The sequence below is a fragment of the Cavia porcellus genome, unplaced genomic scaffold (genome assembly GCF_034190915.1).
Source record: "Cavia porcellus strain 051 isolate PalLab524CR breed Dunkin Hartley unplaced genomic scaffold, mCavPor4.1 scaffold_5, whole genome shotgun sequence".
NCBI classification, from domain to species: domain Eukaryota; kingdom Metazoa; phylum Chordata; class Mammalia; order Rodentia; family Caviidae; genus Cavia; species Cavia porcellus.
This window is the reverse complement of record NW_026947488.1, coordinates 42,836,691-42,850,159: the sequence shown is the minus strand read 5'-3', so window position 1 is coordinate 42,850,159 and position 13,469 is coordinate 42,836,691. Positions and strand designations below refer to the sequence as shown.

Here is a 13,469-nt window from a genome sequence, read left to right as displayed (position 1 = left end):
CTCCTGACTCAGAAGCTTGATGACACTATCCCAAGAAACATGTAAATGTAGCCAAGTGTAAACAAAGAGAATATATGTTCTGCTGTGATGTTCTTCAGTTATTTCTGGGATTTTGACTGTTCCTCCTGGGTTTAGATTTTGTCTGAGCCAATATTTTCCCATTGGGTTGGAATGTGTGACACATATATCGGCTAACATCCTGCTGAATCTTGGTTATCTACGTGCTTGCAAAGGACTAAATATTCAAGCTGTGCCCATCCCCCAGAGCCATGGTAAAACTCAACAGGTAATTGCAACTCTGCTTTGTTTGCCTTTCTCAAAAACAGCCTAGAAAGAAGTTGAGAGAAAGAAATATTAGGAGAGAGGGTAAGGAGATGAGAATCACCTAGCTGTGAGGCTAGTGGAAAAGATCGGTCACTATATAACCGTATTTCATCTGCTGGAAAATTTTCATAATCTAATTTTGTTTAAAAAATATCTAATACATATTTCCTTTTCACATTACTTTTCACGGCTCTTGCTAACCAACTGGAGTTATATATAGGATAAAAACTACCTCTGATCGCTGATTTGGATATATATTTTTTTTGTTTCTAATAGATCTTTCTTACTGTTTGCAAAACAAAACACCAGGGAAAGGTGTGTTTTTGTTTTGGGTGAAGCTGTAGAGACTTTCCTTGGGGCTAATCTTTAGTTGTTGAGCCACTCTCTCACCAACCAGTGAGTAATATAGTGGATAGCAGATAGGATAGAAGATATACAGTTAGCTTTATGTACTGTTCTTTGAAATAAAAATACAAGGGCTGTTGCTAGGTTTACATGGTTATTAGTCTTACTTGGGTAAATGAAAAATGGTATATTCCATTTTAAAACCCAGAAATAACACTTTTCGAATTTTCTGTAAGTGAAATAAAGGGAACTCAAATATCTCCAAAAGTAGACTCAATATGTGAGAGAGACACATACTTTGGGGGGCAAATGTACAAAGATGGGTGGAAAAATACGATGTGTGTTAAATAAGGTAATTATTATGGTAAGACAGAATGCCACTAATCTCTCTCAGATACATGTATCTCTTCATTCTTGTCACTTTCTAGAGCAGTTCTAGAAATCCTCTTCCATAAATGTTTTTATGAGGTATGATAAAAAATGTAGTGAATGCTGCTGCTAAGTGTCACCCAACAGGAAGGCAGGCTTGTAAAAATATTAGAGTATGTCCCTGTTACCTTAGTTATTAGATCTGGCCCGATATGGCTTTTGGCTCTTCCCCAAAGCCAAAATGACTAAGAAAGGTAAATATTTTGAACTGATTTAGGTCTCTGAGGTACCCTGACAACACAATTAAAAACACTCACAAAAGAAAACCTCCAAGACTGCTTCAGAAAGTGGCACGAATGATGGGACAAGGGTAGTTGAAGGGAGAGGGAATATTTTGAAGGAGATTAATGACAATGCCATTTTTACTGTAATAAATTTTTAAAATTAAACAGTCACTATACACAGTGAAATGATTTGAGCTATTTATTCCAAGATATTTGTGATAGATTGACTTTAAAAATTTCTCTAATTTTCTATCCTTGTCTATGTCTGTGCTATTGACAATGTGAATTTGGAGGTCATTCCTTTAGGAGAAGTGACATCTATTTCCTTTTTTTTGACTATAATAAGGCTTGTGATGTGATTTAGTGAGGAGAATGGAGAAGAGATGCCATGCCCATCCTGAATGTACATCTCAAAATCTTCTGTGCTTCATTTGGTCTCTTTGCCACTACTATGGGAATGAGTCTGGATTATAATTTTGTAAAATATGGAACAAAAAGGAACCATCTCAGCTGACAGAATCCTCGATAAGCCACTTCCCAGCCAATTCAACAGCTACCTGCGAAGACAGGTGAACCTCATTGAAACCATTTGAGCTTGGCATGGTTTAGTAAAAGCTCCCAGGTGACCCAGATACTCCTCAGCAACAGTAAATTTTTGTGTCTTATTTAAGCATCTACATTGTGGCTTGGTGCATTACACACCAAATGCTAATGGATATACATTCTGATTCCAGGGATCATTTCATGGGTAATTTACACAGCTCATAGAGAGCTGTGAGCACTGGGTTTGGCATTTACTAGGTCTGTAGTAAATAGTGCCTCTTGTCTCCTCCCCTTTCTCTAAAAAGATGTGCTCCCAGACTGGAGTTTTCAGGTTCCAGCTAGAAACAAAATGGCATTTCAAAAACCACATAACATAGACACACATGACAGAGGGACTCACGTGCATGTGCAGAAATAGCAGTTAGTTTCTCCAGAGGGCAGACAGAACAGTGTTGTTTCTTTTTTGCCTTCTCAAACAACATCTCTTGGTGTTATTTCCTTCCTAGGATGGAAGGGAAAAGAGCTTGCAAGAATTTTGAAGCACATTCCTCAACTGCTGTGAAGTCAATGCTACCAATTCTGGCGTATATCTAATACTTGTCAAAAAACAGGGATAGCACTGTCGTGAGTATTCACATAGAGGTCTGTGTGAACTTGTACAAGTCATCAGCTCTCTCTGGGTCTCAGTTTCCTAATCTCTAAGTTGAAATAGTTGGTTTATGCACCATGAATCTAAGTTCCAACTGTCTATGACTCTTTCGGCAGCGTCAATATAAAATCTGGAACATGAACTCTACAACTCAATGGTTCCCTCTGAAATCTGGTCCTGACAGTGTCTAGCTACATTCCTTGGGCATAACAATTATTCTGTCGGGGCCTCAGTTTCCTTACCTAAAAATGGTGCTGCCTCATGGCATGGTCCCGAGTATTATATGATAAACACCACGTATACTCCTTAGAACAGTGCCTGGCACACAGAAAGTACTGCATGAATGTTCACTATTATTTCAGTTGGCACAGAATCACGTCTTATGCAACTGCACTTTCATGAGATTTAAATGATGAAAGTTCACACAGTGAACATCAACTCTGTGGGTGAATCTGCAATACGTTTTGAAATTCACACACACACACACACACACACACACACACACACAGAGTATTAACCATCCCCAAGCTCCTCTCTCCATAATCTAAAGGAGGTTTTTTTCCCTCACCTACTTGGGTGTGGCATTTTATAAAAATGAAATTTATCACTTTAGCTCACCATATTTTTTCCTCTGTGGCTCTCACCCTTCAGCAACAAGCAAGAAGTGATTATAATGTAGTGTGAAGAAAATGGAGTCCTAACCCTGGCCTGGCTGCTTAACAGCTTAGTTAGCTCTTTAACCCAAACTTCCATTTTTACATAGGTAATGTATGACTAATAACAGTTCTTATCTCCTATGGTTACTGTGTAAGCATGTTGGATTTAGAGAAGTGCCTAGCACACAGTGGGCTCTTACCAAATATTATAACTTAACTTGTTATTATATCTTGATGTACTAGAATTGCTCCAAAGTGATCCCCAGGGGCTAAATACTACCCTTGGAAATATCTTTCAGGACGAATTAGGATGATAAATGTAGAGATGCTATTGCTGACCCTCCCAGATCCCCTTTATTAGGCAAATGTTCCTGATCCCAGCACTACAGTACAAGTTTGGCTGTTAATGGCTTACAGCTGCTTCTTTCTTTGGACAGTCACCCTTGGCCAAACGGGAGTTGCCAAGCCTAGAATTGCCTAGGAAGTGAAGCAACTCCCTGGCCCTTGCTGATGGCTCACAGCCAATGACTGACTGATGTAGGGGTACAAAAGGACCCTTTGCCTCCAAAGGGAGGGAAGCAACTCTGTGGTACAATCCATGCTCCAGAGCTCGCTATGGGATCAAACTGAGGTGTGACTCCAACTGAAGCTGCACCCTCACCCTCATAGCCCTTCGCTCTTTTTTTCTTGCATCAACAAATTACTGCCAAGAGAATCCCCATGTTGAGCCATGCTTCTAGACTCTGACTTAAGCTGGCACAAAAGGAGTAAATGAACCAACTGCAATTCTACAGAATTGAGAGTTGAGACATTACAGTTGGACTTTCCAGCAGGGCAAACACCATAAGTAGGTATAGTTTTAATTCTATTCCAGCCTTTGTTTGGAAGAAGATGCTGGAGACCCTGAGTAGAAGTTGGACCTTAGGCACCAATAATAGTTGGCACTGTGTTATTTGGATTTGCATGCCAGTTCATATTTTGGTTTGGGTTTGTGGTAAAACATAAGTTCTATTCATAGATTCATTAAAGTATGAGCATGACAATGTTAATACCAGCTAGACCTAGAGTTTTCCAGCACCCAGGATGTTCTCTATCTCCAACTCTACACCCTGCAACTTTTCACTATGTGGAAACCTGCTTTTATATTGTGGCAGTTGCCTTTCCTGCACACCCATTAAAAATTGCATGTAAGATGTTGGTGATGAATTAAAATGCTAAATATGAGTTTAGCATATTTACAGTGAAATCATGGACACATAATTAAGAATACATAAACTTTTAAGATAAACACAAGGTTTCAAAGAGAAAAATACAATTATGGTGGGCCATTATAAGTTTATGCATTAGCTCTGGTGTTTTACAATGTTTTCTTGTGCTCAAAGAACAATTTTTCTGATAGGATCTTCAAAATATTTCTAAGTATGACTTCTACCACTCCAGAAGCTAACACAGGCATAGTTTCAAAAATAACCATACCACAGGAAGGAGAAAAAGATGGGAGCACTTCTAGTGTCATTTGTATTCTACTGGGAAGTCCAATGATATTCCAAGTAGGTCACTAGCTCCTGATCCAGCTAGAAATAATTTTCTGCACTTTCTGAAACAGTGAAGAATTTACTTCCTGGGACACACTTTTCACTTGAAATATCCATGAGGGGAAAAACTCCAGTTGACTCCATTGATGGTACAGCAGAAAAATTGTTTCTCAGAAGTGACTTAGATGGATGACCGGTAACTGACTGGTGTCATTCATGACTCTGGCCAAGATATGAGAGTTTCATTGCTTCATGACAAAATTGCAGGCTATCTACTCCTAAGGACTTTTCAGGCTTAAATGAGCCTGAAAGAATCTTTCCTTCTTATGATCCTAAATCACTATTATATAGTTGTTAGTCTAGAACTGGCTATGTTGGTCTGAGCTGGACCCAGAAATTGTCCCATGCAGTGGGACAGGACCTGTTTCCTCAAGTAGGACAGTGAGGACACTTTTGCACAGCAGGTGTGGGAGCCCTTGGTTGTATAGATTGTGCTGCCTCAGAGGAGCCAAGTAGAAAATTTCCACTTTGGTCTAAGATTGCAGCCTAGCCCTCAGATAGGATGACTTTGATTCTGATATGATGACTTCCAAGGAAAGAACTATACAACAAACAGAGGAAGAGGAACTTGGAGTTGGCTTTGAAGCACACTGTTGATTGGCCTTTGTGACAAAATGAAAATGTACAATTAGAGATGAACTTGTATAAAATCTAGACAAGATTATGACAACTTCACCTGTAAGGAAGGACCTTGGAATGATGAGGATAAGAAGCCCTATTGCTTGACCTGAAAAATCTTTGTTTCCACCAGTTTATTGCCCTGTCCTTGGAGAGAGTATGTTTACTGCTCGACATACAACCTCCTTTTATAGGAAATTGGGGACAGGCAGGCAAAGTGTACTCACTCTCTCAGGCCTTTGGGCAAGGTGTCTTCAGCTTATACAGTAGACTTTTGATCATGATTTCACTGTAGCTAGTGGGAGCAGATCTCATGTTTCCTTCCTGCCTTTTCCTTTCAAGAATACATTTCAGTGAATGGTATAGAGATACCAAATAATTATTTGCCACTGACAATAATGAGGGAACCCTGATGACAGCAGTATGTTGGTCCTAGCCCTGATGCTTCTGGGGATGACACCCATATAGTCCTCCTGTGCCCACAGAGGACCTTGCACCACTGCCTAAAGCCCTGGTCAGGATCCATCTCACACACACTGCTCACCTGGGCTCCATGCTGTTGTTGTCTTGCTGAGCTCCTCATTTCCAAGAGAAGGAATTGCTCTCCTAATGAGAGTGCAGACAGAAGAGGGTATTAAGCAGATAAATAAAAACCACCCAGCAAGAGGACTTGAATAGTGTGCAGGGGAGGGCAGGGAAAAGGAGGAAAGGAAAACTGTCTCCAAACACTACTGAATCAGTTCTATAGCTTTCGACTAATCTGCGTGTGTGGATTTGTATCATCACTCATGTCTAACATCCAAGACGAGAGCCAGACAGAAATGCCTGGGCTTCATAAATCCCAGAGAGAGCTTTGTTTATCAAGATCTAGTGTTGTTTGAAAAACTCAGCACTTGTCAAAGCCTTGTAGGTCTCTGGCCACCACACTTTGGGCTTCTGTTTTTTTGATGCTGGCAAATGGGATTTAGAGAAACATTCAGAGGGAAAAACCAAGGTCATCTCTCTTCTTTGGCTCTACCTCTGCCACAGACTGGTGCCTTCATCTCTTGCTTGGATCATTTAGAGCCAAATTAGGCCATACACTTTTTCTATTTCAGTATCTTTTGCATAGATTTTGTGTTTTTAAAGCTCCCCAGGGAGTCTTTAGCTCCTTTCTTACCTATTTATCTTTTAAGGAACAGACAAAGTTGTATCAGCTCTTTCTAAGACCTTCTCTCTGATTCCACAGAACAGAATTATTGCTTCTTTAGGATCCCCATGTGTGAGGTCCTTGAAATGAGGTGTCACCCCCAGTGTAGTGTTGCTCTTTGTGCATAACGGTGGTGGATATCCACCTTTCTGAACGAATGTCTAACTTCCTCTTAGAACTCCAGATAGAATCTAAAACCAAGGAGGTCCATGTGGTAACAAAGGCTTCCTGTGTTGAACATAGGAGTGTTTATTAGGCAATGCAAAGGTTACTTCATGGGGAAATATGTTGGCCTATTTCCCAAGTATAGCTCATATTTAATGCACAGTATCAGCACCAAGGTGCTGAACTCTATAGGCTGAACTCATCTTAATATATGCATAAGTTGGGCAAAATATTATTGCCATCTGCAAAGGAAACTGCAGGGTTTGGAGTCCTGTTTTAAATCTATAGCATTTATTTAGCATCAAGAGCATTTCAGATATAGTGTTACTCTTATTTTAAAGGTAAGAAGCTATACAAAACAGTAGGAGGAGACAGGAAGCAGTATTTGCTTTTTACAGGGAAAATTTTGGACTAGACAAAATTTTCTTTCATCATGCTCATTCCATGGTTCCTTCTCACCTGCCCATGCTTTCCCAAGGTTCTAATTTCCCAAATTTCAGTTAGTTCCAGCTTTATAGAATTTTTTCAACCACAAAGCTTTGTTCTTTGACTTCTCTATCTTATTCTTTAGCCAGGTGATAGGAAAGAAAAAAGCTTGCTTTAAGGGAAGGACTTGTCCTTTATGGAACTTTATGTCCCTTTGTTTTTGCATTTACATAGTAAGACCTTTTGAATAGTGAACAATTTCGTATTAAAGCGAAGATTGTTTCTCAGCCTCTGATCTTCACTGTTTTTGCTCTTTAGTTGGAATGAATTTCCAGCTTTTTGGATTTTAGGTAATGAAAAAAATGGGGAAAGTGATAACGAGGACAGAGTAAACAATTCTGAAGGAGAGAAAACAATGCTTTCTGAAGTTTGATCCTGGGTGTTAGGCTAAATCTCTACAGTCAATATTTTTTCTTTCTTTGTTTTAGGAATTTATGCAAATCAACAATACCTTCCATTTTAAGCTACAAGGATCCCCCTTAACATTAAGAGAATTTCACATACCCAAATGTATTGAATGTGGTAAATGTAAATAACCAATTTAACCCTGAATTTTATCTTTTATGATAGTGTGTACTTAGTATCACATCTATGCTTCAGTAGTTACTGGTATATCAAATCATATATTGACATGAGGCATATCATTAATGCCATCTACAGAGAACAAAGCTTGGTGTGCAATCTAGCTCATGCATTCTCTTCACCAACTCCAAGGACCCTGACTCACTGTTGTAAAGATGCACGTTTTCCTTCCCCAGCGTACTTGGAATACATGGGAGAAATCATTGCCTATCATCACCAGTGGGTGGATGCCGACTTTCTGAGGTCATACTCAGGGCTCCTCTGAGACTGGCACTGGGGGAGGGTTATTCTCAGAGGGAAGGGAGCGGGAGAAGCAAGACAGCAAATGAAAAAGAGACTGTTTGAGGGAAAGCCTACCTTTGGCCTCATATGTGTCCCAGAAAATCCTCCAGGGAATGTAGAAGACTTGTGTCATTAGTGGCCTGGACTGCAGTTCAGTTAGGGACAAAGAAATCTGGTAAATAGATCTGGACGCTAAGAGCATGTAGTTACACAAAGTCCATTCCCTCACTCATTTAAAAAATACCTGAGTGCCTGTATTGTGTAGTTCCTCAGGTATAGTGAGCCAGATGGAGGTCCTACTTTCATGAAGTCAACAATTTGTGGGGAAGACAGAAGTAAGCCAGCAGATAACTCTAGCAACAAGATAAGTTCTGAGAGTGGTCATTTTCTCACTGAGAAAATAAGCAGTCTAATAGGTTGTGGAATGATTGAGGCAAAGGGTGAGCCCAGTGGACAAGCTTGGTGGGCTAGAGCTGGACAGAGTCTGTGATGATGACAAGTAATGAGCTGCGGAAAGATGTGAGGGCTTGATGTCCAGCCAGAGGAATGACCCGGGTCACATCTTAAGAGGAGAAGATGCCCAATAGGCTTGAAGAACAAAATAAAGGCCGCTGGGCTTGTGGTGCACTTGGGAGAGTTGTGAGAGAAGGCTGGGGGGTGGGGTAGATCTGATGACAAGGAGAAGCCAAGGTTGTAAGCAGTGTGGTGATTTTGTATTCCAGTTGCATAAAAGAGTTCCTTGGCCTTCATTTAAAGTATGAAATATGACAATTCCTGTGACCTCAGTGTAGGTTTACCTTAGCATTGTCTGTCAGAAGGATTTGCTGAACAGATTAGTGAACTCAACAAGGAAAACTTCAGGATTAGAGGATAGTCTATTGTTTTCAAACCCTACAAGCATAGGAAGCACTGAATTCAGACATGTTTCTATGGTATTTATGAGGGAATTTTCTTTTCTTATTAAAACATTCCCAAGATTTTAAAAGATATACAGTTGAACTCAACCTTCCTTTGTCCTTGGCAATGTGACAAATCAGCATTTTTAGAAAAGAATGTAAGTTGGAACTGACCTTGGCGCTGTGCAGGGAGAGTTATCAAGGTCACTGTTTTGAGTTTGTTTTTACTGCAGTTCCTATGAAAATGAATCAAGAAGAAGAATCCTCTTTTCACTCAGTATTTTGTTCTGGGGACTGAGGCTACAAGTATGAAATGCAGATTTTTTCCAATTGCTAAATAAATAGCCTCTAAAAAAATCTTCTCCAAGTCCTCTAGAGAAGGAGCCATGGTTAAAAAGTAGTACTAGATCATGATCGTGGAAAATACTTCCAAGACTTTATTTCTGAGGAAAGATAATGTCTAAAAAACATTGTTCTTCATCAAAGATGGTGAATGGAACCCACTGACATTGTGTAAAAGAGGCCCAGGGAAAGGGTGTTTTTCTGTCTAATCTATTATGTCATTGTTGAAGAGCATCATTAAAGAACAAGTCTCTAAACTAGGAAAACAATGTTTCAAACCAGGAGCGAATTGGAATATGAATGGCATTTCTATCCTTTCCACAAATGGATTTTTCAAGGGGTTTTGATTTCACAGATTCCAAATTGTTTTGTTATCCTCTTGCCTGCACCTATCCTGTGGAACCCCTGATATGAAGCCCATGTTAATTCAGGAAGAACTTAATCCCTCTGTTTCTGATTCATTTGTGCCATGTTCTTTGATGACAGTTAGTTGATGTCCAAAGTCTTATGGGAATTTTTATCAGTCTTTAAATTCTTTTCTTCTATCCAGAAAATTATATTTTCTAGCTTAAAGTGCCCCCTTAAAATTAAAAAAGATCTGGGTCTCTTATAAACATCAGTCTCAAGGGGACAAGAGGCCTATCAGAAAGTGTGAGCTCAGGAATTAGATGTGTAGCCCCTGACAGGCCGGTGAGGCACGGCAGAGGGACATAACAAGGACTAGAATAGTCTAGGGGGTCTTAGACCCGGTGTGTTTTTCCACTTTTGGGAGGAACCAGAGAAGTAGTTTGTTTTATGTGACATCTTTGAAGAAGGCAGAGAATCCTAGCTTGGCTTCCTGACTTGTAACTAGAAAAAGGCTTTACTTGTGAGCACACTTAGCAGTTCCTCAGCACTGTTCAGTGGCCAGGTTTCATTTTCTAGAAAGCAAGATAAAGCCAAAAGATGAATTGTGAACTACAGAGTTAATCAAGCTCTGCCAAGAATATTGATTGTGTGCTTCTTAGTGAACTGCTGGGTGATATGTGCAAAAGTCTTTTTGTAAGTCTTCTATAAGAGTAATTTCCTTTGTTGCATTCACTTCAGCTGTGCTAAAACTCAATTTTTCCACCCTTTAAAGACACCTGATGTCTCTGGGAAAAAAAATGACCCATAAACCACCTTTTTAAACCACATACTTGGCAATGCATGCATACTCATCAGCAGATGATCATTTTACTGCAAAGAGTCTGCTGTCATCTGAGCTCGTGTGTCATTTTCTAAGTAGACCAGAAATGTGCTCTACGACACTATCATAATCCCATCATGGTTCACTGTTTTTGCCAAAGCGAGTTGTTAGTCTTCCTAAAAGATTTTCTAGCCCACCAGATAGTAGTCAGGTAACTGAAAAGCAGAGTTGGTGATGAGAGTTCTCTCTCAATAAATGCCACTATCATCTAGGCAGTTTTCCAGTGGGGAGGGGTAATAACCTTTGATTCCTTCCAAATGCAACCCATCAAGAGTTCTGTGGATTCTTCCTTCTTCCTGAGATTGTTGCATCAGTTACATTAGAATCACCTGAAAGCTTGATAGACCTTCAGAGTGTCAGGCTGCATCTTAGACCTGCAGAATTATAATATGCTGTTTAGCAAATATCTTAGTGATTCATATATACATTAAAGTTCGGGAAATATCTCTACACACTACTTCTTTACTAATTCCTTGTCTCTTGCCTGAATTATTACAACTCTTTCCCTGCTTTTGCCTTTATTTCTAGTTTATTTTAAGTTCAGGCATATGATGGCCTTAAAAAAAAGCTTCACCGGTTAAGTAGTTCACAGTGTTCTTTAAAAACTGAACATTTCATACTGCATAGCAAATAAAACATGGACTCCCAGCCGTGACTTAAGAGTTCTGTATTAAGTGACTTCTGTCTCTGTTCAGTCCCTCTCTACTACTTTTTCTGGTCTGCATTAGTCTATCCAACTCACATAGCCAGTTCCATCTTTCCCTCCTCTTGGCGTTCTGCAGAAGAACTTCTCATTGCTTTCTATCATTGGATTCATTGTGAATATCATCTTACTGGAGAACTGCTCTGACTGTAGTCATCCATTTGTGCTCTTGTAACAAAATTCCCGAAGCTGCACAATGTACAGAGAGCTTTGATATATTTCCTTTCAGTTTTGCAGGCTGGGTTTTCAAGATCAAGGTACCAGCAGGTTTGGTGTCTGGTAAGGGCTCTGGTTTCTGCTTTTAAGATGGCATCTTGGTGTGGCATCCTGTGTCCTCACACAGTAGAAGGAACTGAAAGGAAATGGGAAAGGGCAAGGCTTATGCCCCTTATCTCCTTTGTCAGGTATTCATTCATAATCACTTACTCAAACATCCCATTTCTTAATATTACTATAGTAGAGTTTATATTTTAACACAAATTTTAGGGGAACTTCAGATCCTAGTGGCCACAAAATTTAAGTTCACTTTCTAATTTCTTTCCATTGCATGATCTTGTTTTATTTTCAGTGCTTACTGAACCGTCTGAAACTGCCTTGTTTATTTGTTAATGGCTTTATTGCTTATCCAGGCTCTATAGGAAACTTCCCAACTCTTTCCAGCCATATCTCCAACATCTAAACTTCTACCTGAAATAGAAGCACTTCATATATACTCATTGAATAAATTGACGAATAAATATATACTGTGAGCTCTAGACAAAAACGAGTGATCTTGTCATTCATGTTCCTTCCTCTCTCCCTTCTTTTTACTTTGCCAAAGGTTTGTCAAGCATTTAACCTATGTCAAGTCCATAGTAACTAGGAAGGAGAAGGAACAGACCCAGGCACTGTCTGAGTGGAGCAGGAGGTGCTGATGGAGGCACTGTGGTTAATCAAAATCTCAGCAATGCTGTCCCGTGGAACATATAAAAGTTTTGCTAACTTGGTCCAGGGGACTGCTGTGAGTTGGAGCTGAAAGATGAATACATGTGCATCTGCAAAGGGAGGTGAAGGGAGCAAGTGAAAGGGGGCACTTCGTGCAGAAAGAAAATGAATCCAAATGGCAGTATGGGATGTCAAAGAAGCAGAAAGGGGGAGTAGGATGGGGCAGCTGGAGAGTGGCAGCTAGAGAGTGGTGGGAACCGTGTGTGATGAGCCTGGAAAGGCAGGCATACAGCCACAATGGCGGGCCTTCTGAGACCTGGATCACTTGAGACAGTCCTAGTTTACCTCTGGAATTTGCTATACTTTTTCCTAGAACTCCTTTCTTTTCTCAACAGCGTTCTGGTTTGGATGATAAACTATGCGGCCAGTCTTACAGGCCATCTTATAGGTGTTTATCATCAGAGGCTGACCACAAGGACTTGTGGTTACGTGTGACAGCTCTGAACACAGATCTTTTGGATTCAAGTGAGTGGCTTGTTATTATTTGCATTATGCATTCTTTGGCCAATTGCTAAACTCTAAGTCTTGGCTTCCTCTATGACAAAATACAGATTCAATAATTATAACATTAGAGGCATAAAGTTATAATAAGAGAAATAATAACACCAATCTTGTAGGATAGTATCTGGTTTAAATGGTAACTATACAATGTTAGCTCTGTCATTATTAATTTTTTTGATTTTTAAGTGACATGTAATCTTTGATGAACTTTTTATGGGTTAGAAGATGGACAATTTGGTATATGTTTACTATGTATAATGATCAAATAAGAATAATTAGGCTTTTGTTTTCAGTACTGGGAGTTGAACCCAGGGCTGCTGCACTGAGCCATATCCTTGATCCTTTTATTTTTTTATATATATATTTTATTTTGAAGCAAAGTCTTGTTAAATTGCTAAGTTGCCCAGTCTGGGATCAAACTTGTGATCCTCTTGCCTCAACCATCCAGAGTAAGGATTATAGACACTGGACACAATCAATGCCTAGAGCATTTTTTAATGTATGAAAAATAATTTAAGCCTATGAAAGGTGTTTAAAGAGGTCAGCATCGTCAGAATTGTGTTTTGCAAAGGTCACTTAGACTTTCATGTGGAATAATATAGCAGTGTAAGTGTTCAATAAATAGGCAAAATAGGTAGTTACCATGATTATCTTTACTAAAAGTAGAAGCACTCATCAATAATGCAGTTTTTAGATATTGCCCATCAATTTCCATTTGGTGTATATGG

General features: G+C 39.6%; 1 long non-coding RNA gene across 2 annotated transcripts in view; it reads left to right on the top strand.

Annotated features, from left to right (window-relative positions):
• LOC134476052 (uncharacterized) overlaps positions 1–13,469 on the top strand; it is a 121,457-nt gene that overhangs the window by 80,704 nt on the left and 27,284 nt on the right. For both annotated transcript variants that reach the window (XR_010047493.1, XR_010047492.1), the window contains exons 2-3: positions 1,669–1,891; positions 2,372–2,489. This is a non-coding gene — a long non-coding RNA (uncharacterized LOC134476052). The remainder of the gene's footprint in view (positions 1–1,668; positions 1,892–2,371; positions 2,490–13,469) is intronic.